The following is a 15,166-nucleotide window of genomic DNA, read 5'->3' on the forward strand; positions in this document are numbered from 1 at the left end:
AATACAATGTACTGAAAAGGTCAAAATAGTGGAGCAGACTCAATATATTTTTTCTAGAATGGGAGGCATTAATATTCTGTGTCTTTATAGACCGCAGTGTAATGTCAAGGTCTGCAACATCAGAGCAGAAAATAGAAAAAAGGCAATAGATTCCCTTGACAAAGATTTTAATTAGAGTGAGTAATGGTACAAAATTAACTAGTGGGTTTTTAGCATGTCTCATTTTGGAAGATACATGGAGTTCTGTGAAGTGGCTCGGAGGTTATTTCGTTTTGCAAAAACCTGAATGATTTCCACGGTGAATAAAGTCAGCAACTTTGCTTTTGGATAAAAATGTGCTGAAATGCCCACTGATGGTAGTAAATGCAGGATAGCATCACTTCTGGGGTACGAGGTGCCCATGGCAATTTTCTGCCTAAGCCTACCTGCTCATCTTCCATAGCTGAGTTAATTTGCACACATCCTGGTGGAGAAGTAAATTGGTGTTACATTTTGGAAGGGATTAGGTGGGATCAGTTTTTTCAAAGAGATTGGTGCCCATCAGGGTGTTAAAAAGCCAGCAAACTTTTGTGAGGGCTTGAGTCCTTCTGCCTTGAGCATCTGGCCATGGAGAGCCCCAGAAGATGATGCATAATCCAGGGAATTTTTGCAAAGTTAATCTTTACTGCCACACTGAAAAAAGCAGCTTTCACATAGCTGCTGGGCCACTGAAGATGTGCTTTAAGCTTCAGAAATGCTCTGCTGCCCTCAGCTCAGTCCCTCTGAGGGCAGCTGATATCCATACACAGTTACAGCAGAATGAGGGCACCTAATTAGGGACCTTTGTAGGCTTAGTTAATGCAACCTGAGCATCTCCTAAGTGAAAGTCCCACGGTCATACACCACCCAAAGCCAGGGCTGGGCTGAGGGTGTGTTAACACAGTTGTTCTGACCCATGATGCTTCTAAAAAGGTGTATTTTGGCCCCTGCTGCTGACTGAAACCCCTGTCCCCTCACTGGGCACAGCTGGACAAGCAGCACTCAGGCAGACATTGACCTTTTCTTCTGCCCGGGTGACAGATGCTCCTCATAGACATGTGTTCTTTCTACTCCCTCTCTCCTTTTCAGGTTGTCTTTTTATTGATTAGTCCAGGCAGGTAAATCTGAGCCTAAAGTAATTACCTTCTCTTTGTTTCATAAGGTCCCTGGGGCCGATATATTTTAATGACTTTCCTCCCCTTTAATGGATATCAAATGACTCTTCATGACATCCATCATTTCTCCTCAGTGACCCTGTTGGCTGGTTACAGCTGGTTCAGACAATTCTGGGCAAACAGGCCTTTTAAAGATAATTAACATTCAAAAAGGTCAGTTATCCTTGCAGGCCTGCATGCTGATGTTCAGCTGTGAGTAAGAGAGTTTAGCTACCCTTTATTATAAACACCCAATTGAAAACCCTAAGCACAGCCAAATCCATTTGTAATAATCCCACACAGGTCTGGCTTTCACCTCACAGCATATGAATATTGAGCTTTTAATTTTTTCCAATTCCTTCCACCAGCAAAGGGCTCAGCTATATCAATTCCTATCAAATTTTTACAAATACTATCTTCTCCTGATGCCTCCTGCCTGTCTACTCCAACACTCACATCCTCAGAGAAATATTTGCACTTCTTCATCCCCCAACAGCATTGATGAAGGAACTTAGAGCTGTTAGGAGCTCTAACCTAAGAATCCACTCCCTTGTTCATCTTGGCCTACCTCCATCCTCCTTTCTTCAGGAAAAACACTTGCTTTGGACCTGCACATTTATATATATTTATATACAAACGTGTGCATATGAATAAATAGGCACAAGAAGAAGCATTAGATCTGTAAGATGATGGGTGCTTTCCTGGGCTGGAACCATTGCAAGGGGAGTTCTATGTGATTTTGTGATACAGAATGTCCACAGAATTTATTTAAGGAATTGCAAGGCCTGGAGATGGTTGCTTAGCTGGCAGGGTAGTTTTGCAGATACTGTCTATTCTGGCTGAAGGAAATGGCTTGGTCTTCTTGTCTCTAAATGAGATTGAGACAGTAGGGGTTTAACCCAAACTGCCGAGGTGAAAGAGTCCCAAGGCTGACTGTACAGACAAAGAAGCTTTCCCAGAGAATAACTGCTTAAACATTTCTTAAACATATTCATCTGACCCAAATAAAAGTGCCCATTAGAAACTGCAAATGGAAGCACTTTCTGAATGCACATCCTCCTACAAACTGAAGCTAAACTGGGATTTCTCTTTCTCGAGAAAGATGTGTCTGAAAACAAATGGTTTTTTTGCTCTTGCTGCAAGGTTAGTTCATTAACACTGAGCTTCTGTGCTTTACTATTCCAGCATTACATGTTTATCTGCCAGGTACTTGTCAAATCAGGCTACTCTGTGGACAAGGAAAGTGAGGGGAAAATGTAATTGTTAGCAAGGGAGACGAGTTCTGGCCAGCACTGTAGCATCAGCATGTCTGCTGTATCTTGGATTTTCTTTCTTTTCAGCCAGTGCTTCTCTTTGCACAAATCTTTTAAACTCTCATGATTCTGCACTCAGGGCTTGCAGGCCTCAGCAGAGACATCTTAAGAACAAGCAGATATGATGGAGGTAGTGGCTGCACAAGGCCCAAGCAAGTTGGTGATAGCCAAAGGCCATTATCATGATGGTTATTATCTAAGTTTCTGTTGGATGGTTAATGTGCAAGCTTACAGATGTATAAATGATAAAATGAAGGATTAAAAGGTTTTTGACCAAACCATGGCTTTTATCTCTTTTATTCTTATCATTTCTGAGAAGACCCAGTCCTGGCCCTGCCATGGGCCCTGACACCCCCAGCCCCAGCTGGATGCCCAGCATGGCTTTGGGAACTCTTCGAGTGACTTGTAAAGAAGCTTTGCCTCTGCAGGAGCTGCTTGTCTGGTCAGGTCACAGGAGGGCTCAAGGGGTTTGATTCTGCGGCATTCAGAAGGTCCCAGCAGTTGTGAGCACCGCAGTGAGGGCTGGTGATTTGAGAAAGGGATGTGGAATTTGCTTTATTTCTCAGACTGAACAAACCCATGAGAACATAAAATCTCAGCCTGCTTATGCAGGCTGTCTTTATTTAAACTACAGCTACAGGTAATCAGTCAAAGCTGCTCAAATTGCACTGGCGACTTCGGGAAAGTCACTGCCAGCACCAGCCTGGGCACTGTTGGACAATATGTTACAGCAGGAGTAGGTGTCAGTTCTCCTCTCCCATCACTACTGATGGTTATTACTGTCTTCTGGAAACCTCCCTCCCACTGATGGCTAATCAATGAGCTTGGCATCGCTCCAAAAGGAGTTATAGGTCAGCAGTAAAACTGCAATAATTAGTAAGTTTGCCTTGTGCGCCAAGTATTGCAGCGTATTTCCCCACATCCTCCCCAAATAGTCTGCTTATTGAATTGTTACTTTTTTTGACTCTAACAGATGGTTCCTAGTGGCTGGCATCTGCAATATTTGGGAACAGATTGATGAAATTGATAATGACCGGTTTCTGCAACAGATGGCTTATAGACAGATTTTGGTGTAAACTGACAATGTTACATCTAAAGAGAAGTTTCCAATGAACCCACACATTACAGCTATGATTACAACATTATTTAGACCCTGAAAAATGAATCTAAGCTAGCATGAGCACTATGTAGTGTTTAAGAGAAAGGTTAAGAAAGATTGATTAGATAATTAGCATCGCTTTATTAGCCTTTCACCACATCTGCACAATGTTTTTACATAAACATTCCCAGCCTAAAATTACAATGATGATGTTTTAATATTTATTATGTAGATAGGCAAGAACTCAATTTACTTTATAAAATAGAGATGTCTCGGATTTGCAAACCCCATCTGACAGAAAATGATACGTAGCAAAACAATAAACTGGCAAGAGTGAGCCCCATGCCTGGTGGGGTAGAACCACATTGACTGCAATTGTGGCTTTTCAAGTCTGCTCCCACTTGTGAGCAGAGCACTCTACAGTCTAGACAGGTCTGGAGGATGGCTGTGGCTGCAGAATTGCATTTTTGTATTGGTCCTCTGCAGGAACCTGCAGGAATCTGCAGGGTTCTCCTCAGCCCTTCAGGACAGCTGTGGTGTGTGTCCTCCCCCTGTTTGGATGGCAAATGTAAGAACATCCTTGTGGTGTGTGGTGATATCACTTTGACAAGGGATTTTGTGGACTCCATAGCATGAGAGGAGTCCAGGTTTGCAGCACCTTGGCAGCTGAAGGCATCTGAGATGTGTCTCCTGGTGCTTGCTGAGCCCTTTGACATCTCTGTGCAGTGCAGGGCTGGGCTGGGTGTGGTGCTGGGTTCGATGGTGTCACTGCATGTCCTGTGTCAGAGCCAAAGCTCTCAGGCTGTTGGCTCAGCGAAGTGCCAAAGCAATGTTCAGAGACCCCAGAGCAGCGGTTGAGGCAGAGGAGTGCTGCTGTGCTGCCGAGCAGTGCTCCATGTGCTCCATGGCTCCATGTGCTCAGGCTCTGATCTTACCAGTGTGTGCAGTGCTTCAAAGGAGACATGCAGGAGAAGGGGAATGCCCAGAACACCTTTACTTCAGTTGGGTATTTTTTTTCACTTCCGATGCATTGCTTTATTCTCCCCAAAAGTGCTGAGGCCTTTGAAATCCTCCCTGTGGGGTATTGCCAATCATTCCAACAGCTCACTGGCACATCTCAGCCAGCACATGCCACCTCCTGGAGATGCTTTACAGCGAGAGACCACCTCTGTGGCTTTTCTTCAGAGCTGGAGCACTTTGTGCTTCATCCAAGCACTGAAGGGTTATGGTCCCTCTCTGGTAAAGCCTAGGGCATGGGGCCAGCAGGTTGGTGACCTTTGAGCTGGCAGAGTATCTCTGGAGTAAAGGCTGCAGCAGCTGCAGGTTCATCCATCACAGGCTCTCAGCCCATCAGGACCTCTGTGGTGTGAGGGACATTAAGCAAGAGTTGTTTGAGGCCTTGGCCTTGCTTGGCACTGGTTTTTCCTGCCTCGATCAAGGACTCCTGACACTGTGAAACAAATTATTCAAAGCTTGCCTGGACACCTTAATTTGTGCCAAAGCTCTCAGAGGTGAGCGGCGCTGGAGCTGTGAGACCGGGCAGTGAAGATGTATGGGGTGTGCACTCCTGATAAATTCACCTGCCTGAAAATGTCCTGCTGGGGTGGCTTTGGGTAGACAGCACAGGGACAACTCTCCAGAATGAGTGTGTTTCCATCTTTACTGGTAAAGCTGCAGGTTGCTAGGTTGTTTTTCTAACAGAGATACCACCACATCCAGCTTTTTGTTGGTACAATTGGCATAATGGGATGGTTTTGTTTGTTCCCAGCAAAGGTATTTTAAAATCCAGACACTCTTCCTGTAGGCAAAGCTGGAATAGTTTAACTAAAATTAATGTAAAAAAGAAAACTGGAGCAAAACCCCTTAGGGAATAGCAGTTCAACTGAAAATAGTTCTCTGGTTAACTTAAACAAACAAACTTTAAAACTGGGCTGCATTAATTTAATCTGGAAGTGCATGTTTTGTTGGTGTCTTACAATGTAGAAGTGCAGTTAGGTGAGCTGTCTGAGCTCTCTGCCCTGCAGAGCTGCATGTCTGTACTATTTCTCTCAGTAGCCTTTTTTTTTTTTAAATTTCCTTCTTATTTTACTTCCTTTTTAAATAAAAAACTGCTTTGTTTTAAACAGCTGCAGGAGTACAGGTGGCTGTGGACAGTGCCAGGGTCTCACAGGACTAACAACTTCAATCACCTTCACCTTTTTTTTTGAGTGGCAATTTCTCAGAGTGTTTTGTTAAATATTCCCAGCTCTGGTTCTGATACAGACATTTTGATTGACATGCAGTTTTTGTTGGGTTTGAGTAAATGTGACTGTTGGATATCAACATGGAATTGCATTGGTAAACACAGAATTGAATTTGGCTGCAACTATTTTCATCTAGTATCAGACTGTGGAAAGTAGTGTCCACAGAAGGAAAGTGAAATATTAAAATTCTTAAAGCTCTTTAATCCTTTTTGTTCTTACTTTCTTTCTCTGATATGAAGATCCTCAGATGTAGAAAAACAACACTCATGTGCAATACAAATGTATCCAAACATTGAGGTTAGTTTATTTACATAAATGCTGTTTTCTTTGCCTTCCTGAGATTATTTTCAGTGCAAATCACTGTTGCTTGAATGTGCAGTGCTTATAATGACTCAAAAGCTATTATGGCTTCTGCTCTGAGGGATTATCAGCTTCTGTAGCAATGACCAGAGAAATGTTCTGCTTCCTAATTGTTGCTCAAGTCAGCTAATTTGCCTTTTTTCCTAGTGTCAGATGAAATGAGGCATTCCTGCTTTGGTTTTTATTTATCTAGGTTGCCTGCAGTAGGCAGAGCAGCATGGGGGTGGTTGGTGTGAGAGAAGGACCTGCAGCCCTTAGCTCAGGTGTCTCTCTGGCACCTCTGCCCCACCACTGGGGACACTGGGGTGTCCCCTCCATGGAAAGGCTGGAGGCATTTCTGCCCTTGTTGTTTGGGACACTGCTCAGATGTCAGCCTGCGGCTGGGCACAAAGGCCCCTTCAGGTCCGGGTCCATCCTGGGAATGAGAAGATCCCATCCTGGGATAGTTTGAGTTCATTCCTATTACTTTGCTTTCTCAGGGGTTCTGGCTTCCCACACCCTCAGGAAGGTGATTTCAGCACCCATCCACTCTTGGTGGATTTGGCTGGGACATGTTCCTGGCACTAAAGATAAATCTCTTCCCAGTCTATCATTTTTTGATGAGCATTTAAGGAAGCCTTGATTTATCTCAGCTACCACACATCTCAGTGTCTCCCTGTTACTGACCAACACAGCCATTCTGGTGAGACATCCCACATAATCACATTATGAGGCAGCTCATTCTCTAGTTTGATGAAAGAAAAACGATTCAATACAAGGATAAACTGAAAACCAGCTAAGACACAGTGTATTTTTTTTTTTTTTTCACTTGTAAAAACTGGAGAAGATATGTGAGATTTTACATCGTGTATGAGCCAATGATCTCATGTCATCTTTGCAGTACCGGATTAAACACTAACTAAGGTGTTCTTCCCACATTCTAAGCACCAGATTCTTTTTTCTGTCCTTATCAGATGACAGGCTCCCAGGCTGGGAAGCTCATGCCCAGAGGCAATGGGAAACTTCGGTTGATTTTCAGGAAGAATGAGAGAACTTCTCTCAGTAATCACCTCCTGCTGTAGAAATAAAGCCAGGAAAAAAAAAGGCTTGCCTGGGGCAGCAGTGATGGTTGTAATGGTTTTGCACAGCTGGGCATTGGAAAGAAAACATATAGACCAAAAAAAGGCTTATTTCAGGAAAACATCACAAATAAGATGTTGGCTGAAAACTGTGGTTTATGCCCAGTGTTTCTGGGCACTCGTTGGGGTGTCGGGTGGCCCCAGATCAACATGAAATGGCACAAGGTACAACGCTGAGAGATTCAGGTGAGGTTTTGGGTGGGTGCTCCCTCTCTCACACGCTCACACTCACACTCACATCCATGTTCACACAGTCTCCAGTATTAAAGGAGGTTTGAACCACAGTAAAATATCAGCAAGAAAGAACATAAAATCTGACACACAAGAAATTTGGGCTTGAATAAAAAAACTTGAGGCATGCTGCTGTAATGAATATTGAGCTGTATTCTGGATTCCTAATAGACACCTTAAAAAAGGCCATATTAAAAGGGCAGCCAGTTCCTATTACTTTTTAGCAGATTTCATGGTCTGCTTTCAGGCTATTGCAATGAATAACAAAAATAAAATATTCATTCTATTTTCCTATTTACTTTTTCTAACCTACCGAGTCCCCAGAGCACTGTGGAATTGAAGCGCATCTCTGATGGATAGCAGTGAGGAAGCAACTGTAAATCAGTTTTAAATTGCTCTAAGTGCAAGACTTATAATTTAAAAAAATATAGGTAAGGAGCATTGTTTCTTGTTAGTAAAGGAATTTATGGTTTTAGTATGTAAATGGCAAGTAGCAGCCCAGTGAGCCAGAGCAGGTCTCAACAGAAAGTTTACTTAGGTTTGGCTGCAGGCTGAGGCCCCAGGCAGACCTTGGTCAGGCTTGGGAAGGCCACACTGGAAGAACTTGCAAAACCAAGGGTTTTAGGGACAAATCTCTTTTGGGAAAAGCCACCGTTGTACAATGTATTTCACTGGGGCAGCTGCTCCAGCAAAAGTTCAAGAGCCATTGAAAGGGAGCCAGCTTTTCTGTGTTTACGAACATCACATTGATTTCTTTCCACCTCTCTCTTGGTCAGGGTAGGCACCAGACATTTCCTGGTATATTTATTCCTGTAGAAAATGTGTTCACATCCAGAGTCAAAAGAACTTAGGTAATAACAAATTATTCTGGTAATTCTGATTTCTGTTTTCCAGACCCTGCTGGCATACAACGTCTGAAGGGGCAGGAAAAAAAGGCCCCTTTCCCTCTCCAGTGCCTGTGACAAGCATAATCAATAAATGCTATTGGCTGCACTTCTAGTGTCTCAGAAAGGGATTTGCTTTAGATCTAGTAGGGCAGTGGAACTTAATTAGCAATTGATTATTAGAGGAGTTCACTGATGAATAACAGCAGTTTTATATGTGTAACTTTATCTAGATATAAAACGTGATTCACAAGCACTGATGTATTTTTTTAAAGTCCTCACTGGAACACAACAGTTTTCAGAGCTCTCCTTGCTGAGCATCCTGGTCACTGCCACTGGCTGATGTGTGACCTCCTGTGAGGGTGACAGGGACCTTGCAGGCTGGAAGGGTCACAGCAGGGCTCTGGGATGGGTTTCTGGCACTGGGTTCCCACATGCCTTCACCACCAATGCTCTGTGCACAGGGGCTCGGGGGAGTGACCAAACTGGCACATAGAAACTGCCTTTCAGATGTGGAACAATGCAAATGCTTCGTTTGGGACAGATAAATAAGGCTTCTCTGGCTGCAGCTGAGCAATGGTTGTGCTGTGTTTTTGCTTCACAAAACTCAGTCCTCTCCACCCTCCCCCCAGGCAGGATGAAAACACGGGTAATCACCCCAGAACCAGCACCCTGGTGCTCAGTGCCGACCCTTTTGAAGGTTATGTGGCTCATCCCCTGCTTTATCTTTTGTGCCCTTCATTCTCCTCTGTTCCCCACATCCTGTCTCTTCCTCTGGCCAAGGGGTGCTCTGTTTTGCCTCCCTTTTCTGCCTCCACTTGTGTCATGGGTTTATTTGGTTTATGTATATATATTTTTTACTGTTTTGTCTCATGGGGACTGCATTTAGTACCATCTTACGCCTTTCTTTTTATGCTTCCTACATCCAAATTGCTCAGTATATCACCAAATACCATCCTGTCACTCTCTCCCATACCTGTTTACTGCTGCTGCTGTTTGAGGCTGCAGCTCTGTGTAAACAAGGAGGTGGATAAATTACCCAGAGGGTTCATGTTCACCTCCCATCACCCACTGGCCATGACACACGTCACGCTTTCCCTGGGCATGAAATGGTCTTTTCCCATCATGGGCTGTGGGATAATAAAAGAGTTGCTTACAATAGAGTAGGCCTAAGGTGACAGAAAAGCAGGAGTGATTTACCCACTCTATCTACTTTTATTTATAACTTGTGGCTTCTCTTCTGAGGGGATAAAAGAGGTGTTTTGACTTTCCATTTCTGGATTATGGAGCAGAGGGTCAAACCCAAGGTTTTGACTTGATGGTCCCATGACCTGAAATAATGTGACAAGTGGAGCAAAATGACAAATTACCCTTTAAAATGTGTGCAGGTGTCACTGAGAGTAAATTGGGCACAGAAATTGATTTCATGGTATTTGCCTCCTATGTCGAGGTAAGAGCCTGAGCAACTTATTCAGATTTTCAGTAATTTGGGGCACCTACACCTCTTCTCAGACTTGCAAAGTGTATTTTGTATGCAACAGCCAGCCCTACATCCTCAGTTGCTGGAGCTAACAGTTCCTAAGTGAGTTGGAGCTCAGTTGGAACTAACGTGCAGTTACTGCCCACAACCAGCAGCATTAGTAAAATGGGACAGAAAAATGGGCATTGACCATCCAGGCTTACAGTTTGTATCACTGTGCACATTTTCAAAGAAATCAAAGATTCAAGGTCAGGTTGGACAGGGCCCTGAGCAACCTGTTCTAGTTGGAGATGTCCCTGCTCATTACAGGGGCTTTGGACCAGATAACCCTAAAAGGATCCTTCCAACCCAAACTATTCCATGATTCCATTCCTCATATTACCATTCTAAAAAATGCACCAATTAACAGCAAAGGGAGGTTCTGCATCAGCAAGCTCTCGCTACAGCTTGATGGTGTTGTACCTGCCTGAAGGAAAATCACTCATTGTGCAGGGTAGCGGGACCATTTCCTGCTCAGTAAAGCCTCTCGTGCTGGTTTGGATGTGTCTGCAGCAGCATCTCCTGGGCTATTCCTTGTGTTACTGAACGGAGATTCTGCATTTCCATGTCCTGTATGGGCAGAACCAAGCAGTTTTCTCAGTGCTGATGGCATTCCTGCCAGTTCACTGTGCTTCCACATCCAAAATAGCTCTGCGTGGAGCATGGGGAGGAGCCTGGAGCTGTGTCCCAGCATGGACATGTGTGGTGAGGAGCAAGTTGAGGAGCAAATGGAGACAAGGAAAGCAGTTGCATTACGATGGGGGTTGCTAATCCCCGTGAGCTTTAGATAAACAACATCTAAAATTTCCAAAACTATGTATCTTCCCTCTTTTCATCTCAAACCCATAAATATTTCAATTGATTCTGAGATCCCGGAAAACTGCAGTCATCATCAATCACACACTTCCTCTGCTTGCCTACCCACCAGGTGATATTGAAGAAAAGGACATTAGCACTTTTCTGTTTGGTTGCCTCCAAGTGCAGCGATGTTTGTGCTGTGGTGGGATGGCAATCACAGCAGAGCAGCAACTTTAATTGCCAGGCTTTCTATGAAATGCAGCAGAACTCCCTTTGCAGAATTTGATACTGTGGCAAATGTATCTAGGAAAGAGATTTTCTAAAGTAGATTGTGGAGATACTTACAGCTTTTTACCGGCTAGGCTTGTAGTTCAATGCCTTAGAAAGCCTCGGGCAGCCTAGAGAGGTAGCACGGGCAATCCAGCATTTCAGTAGCTCTAAAAGCAGTAACTGTATCAGCTGCAAAGCTGATACGACCAGCAGAAGCAAAGAGGGAGAAATATAGCTCTTAGCCTGCTTAATTTCCCACAATTAGAAGCTTTCAAAGAAACAGAAGCACACAGACATTCACAGAAAGAGTTGCAGAGCCAAAAGAGGCGGGGCCTCCCTTGATCCTCTCTTTTATTCGGAGAAGGGGAAAGGGGAGGACTGGGGGCGGATCCAGGGTGACCGGCCAATCAGACACTGCTGCTAAAGAGTTTGAGTCACATTTGGTATTGCCCATGCTTTGGAACAAAGGAGTTCAGCTTGGGGAGGGGGAGGGGAAGCTCAGAACAGGCAGCAACAGTAGATAAAATAGGTCATAAATTTTTAAATGGTAGAGCATATTTTCATTTGTTAAATAGTGTTTCCTGTTTTCAGTCATTTTAAGGGGATTTTCGTCATACAAACTGGATCCTGAAAAGAACTCAACACTCACATTATGAATTTATCTCTGCAGCCATAACAAAAACTTCATTTCTGCTCAGTTTAACACAGTGGGTTCAATCAGGTATTTAGCACAACAAGGATAAATCTGCATTTGCTATTCACAAAATGGGCCAAATGTATTAAATAATATCTGTTCTAGTGTGACTTAATCACCAGATACTAAGTTTGTTACCCAGACTTCTCTGGGAGAACAGATGGGATGTGTTGAAAGAGAAGGTGTGTCTAGAAGGAAAGCCCCTTTCTGCCTGTGGTAGCCTCATTCTGTGTGGAAGGAGAGACAATGACAAGGTTTCACTCTGTCACATGAGAGCAATTTGCCAGACAACTCAGAGCAAAACCCAACCCAGCTCATGGAACCATCCCATCCCTCTGCACCCAGGTGTGCTTGAACCTGCTTATACCCTTCCCCTGTCCTCCAGTAGTACCCAGGTTCTGTACTGGACTGGCACTGGAATGGCACAGACTGATTTGGCTCTTGGATTCTGCGGGCTGGGCTCAGGACAAGGTTCTGGGCAGTCACAGGGACCTGCTGAGAAAAATCACTGGGAATTTGACAAATCAGCTCCAGCCGCCTTCACAGTAGTGGACATACACAAACGGAACTGATGGAGTTTCCTTTGCCTGCTAAAGGAAGCATGAAACAAATTATTTTGTGTCCAAAGTTTGTAGTAGAGCCATGAGGGACTTCTAATTGAGAGCTAATGTGCACTTTCCCAGTGATTAGGTAAACACATTTTTTTGTTATTTATAATAGCTTCCATCACACAGATTCAACTAATTACAAAAACTTCCCTTGTAGAAACCATTTACAATTTTAATTCCAATTATTTTTTGATAATTCAGAAACATTTTTCCTATTACTCATCAGAAAGCAGAAAGTTAATCCATTCATTACCATGCTGAAAAGCTGATTTGAAACCAACCATGGATTACAAAGTCAGACTGAAGGTGAAAAGCAGGAGTTTGCTGTGCAGAAAGTTGAGTGGGGTGGGAATAGCTGTAATCCCCCCAGTAGCACATGGCTGAGGAAAAGGAATCGTTTGCAGAGCTGGAGAAGAAATGCAGCAGTGCATTTACAGCCTGAGCACTCCCATGTCCAGTGAGCTCCTTCGTCCTGCTCCGTGTCAGCCTGGGACGTGCGGGGCCGGAGCTGGTCCTGGCTGATTCCCTGCCAGAACAGAAATGCTCTCGGTTTTGCTGGTTTTGCACCAATCTAAAGGAAAGCAGATAGGGTGAGAGAGAGTCCTAAGGATGCTGGAGGGTGGGGTTTGTTGTGTTTGCATTCCAGAGACATCCCCCAAATCCCACACAGACATAACCCACACCACTCGGTTGGGAACTGCAGGCATCTGTCATGTGGTAGCTTTGCCCTTAAAAATGCTTGTTTTACTCAAACCCTAAAAAGAGGTTCAAAATGCCTTTCACAAGCACTGGGGGATGACAGTGAATGTCCTGTGATTCCTTCTGATTGAAAAAAATAGAGGTCAGGTCCTTCCCCTATCCCTCTCCTTAAATTAGATGCTTTCAGTGGAGCTGCACTGATTTACAGCCCTGGCCAAAGAATGAATACATTTCTTTTAACTGAAATGACCTTTCTATAATGTACCCAGTCTGGAAATTAAACATCCCATCTGATGTCCCGTTTGGAATTTTATTATATGAAGCTGTAAGACATATACAGCTTTTTTCTCTGAAAAGTCATTATGCTCTTTGTTACACACTCATGTAAAATCCTACAAAATTTGCTTCTGCCTCCCAATTTTTTATAACAAATTCCAAATGCAGAGCCCCATAAAACTAGCTAGTGAATTCCATGTGAAAAGCTTCGATTTCTGTACATAAATACTTTCAGAGTTGTATTCCTACTATCTCTTATCTTCTCCAAATATTTACTTAAATACATTTTTTGAAAGACAGTTTCAACCTTCAGAAATGAATTGCTCACTAAAATGGGTTTGACAAGCCATGAACGCAGCATTCAGGTTAGAAAAAACAATATGTTTTAGTTTTGAAATACATCTTGCAAGGCAGGTCTGTGTCTTTGGGAGGTGCACACTCAAAAGGTCCAGCTCAGCCCGTTTCTGGGCTGACAAGGGATGTTTGGGGGCCCAGGGATGGAGACCCTGGCTTTGCAGGCAGCAAGGCAGAGAGGAAAAGGAGGGACATGAAGGATGTCACACATGAAAACAGTGGGGGCAGATTTGACCTTTCAGACCTTTCAAGACAACGTTCCAGCCACTTCTGTGAGGGCACCACACCCACCCAGCCACCTTCACCTATCCCAGACAGAAAAAATGGCTCGATGAACGCCTATTGTCTCACCACTCCACAGCCCTTGTGCCCCTCCCCAGCCCTTGGAGGGCTCTTCTAGATGGCTTTTTTAAAAATCAGCCTGGAGATAAGTGCAGCACCTCTGATTACTGGTACAGCACTGCCCAGTTATTTGGGGCTTTGCTGAAAAGGAGCCCGATTTGCTTTCAGCAATGAGCTGTCAAGACACGGCTGCATTAGACCTTGTTACCATCAATCCTCCCCTGCAACCTGGGCAGAATAAATTGGATCAAGGGAGCAAAACATTCTGAAGCACTATGGGTTCAGTGACAGAAACCATGCAGGAAAATGGGTCTGGGGCTGTGGCACTGAAACCACAGATGAACTTCTGCTGAATATTGGGCCTCAGAACACAAGGGTGAAGAGATTTTCTTTGGGCCTGAGTCACCGCTGAGCTGGCACTGCTGTGCACACTGTGCCATGTCCAGCAGACTACCTGCTCCCTTCCTGATGTGCCATGGCTCTGAAAATGAGCGTCTCACCCAAAGCAGTCCTTTCTTCTTCCCTCATCCTCCTCTGGTGGTGGGATGAGACCAAAATTGGGAGCATGGTTAGTGTTGTCACTGCATGGAGCTGCAGAGTGGTAAATTTAAGCTGAAAACTGCTGAATATTTCCTGGGGGATGATGGAACCATGAGAGACCTTGTGCTAGAGAGCCAGAGCTCAGCCTGGCTCATCTCTGGCAGCTAATGAGCATGGAGAGAAGGCAAAGTGTGGATCAACACTGCAAAAGTGTTTTCCAGCACATCTCCTGCACTGAGCTGTCCTCAGGAGCTGTACAAAGCCATGGCTGTGTTGAAGTGCTGTGATGGCTCATAGAGGCACGGGTGGCAGCTGACCTGCACTTGCCAAGCTCTGGCCCTGGGATAGAGACCACTCAGAAAGCAAATACCAGCAAATATGTTTGTCATTGCTTCAGCTTTTTGGAGAGGCACCATTGTAGGAGAGGCCAGGCTGCCTCAGTAAATGGATAAAGGCAGGTAGTGAGTCGGAGAGAGGAAAGCATGCTGGATGAGCTCCTTGCAGGATGGTGGGAGGGTCTGTGCTTTTTGGCTCTCACCCCTGAAGAGCCAATACTCCTGCCTTGCCAGCCTGTACAGCTCTGAAAGCAAAAGCCAGACAGCAGGAAACCCCTCACTGCTGTTAATGAGCAATGGGACCAGTGAGG

The sequence above is a fragment of the Corvus cornix genome, chromosome 13 (genome assembly GCF_000738735.6).
Source record: "Corvus cornix cornix isolate S_Up_H32 chromosome 13, ASM73873v5, whole genome shotgun sequence".
In the NCBI taxonomy this organism is placed as follows: Eukaryota; Metazoa; Chordata; class Aves; order Passeriformes; family Corvidae; genus Corvus; species Corvus cornix.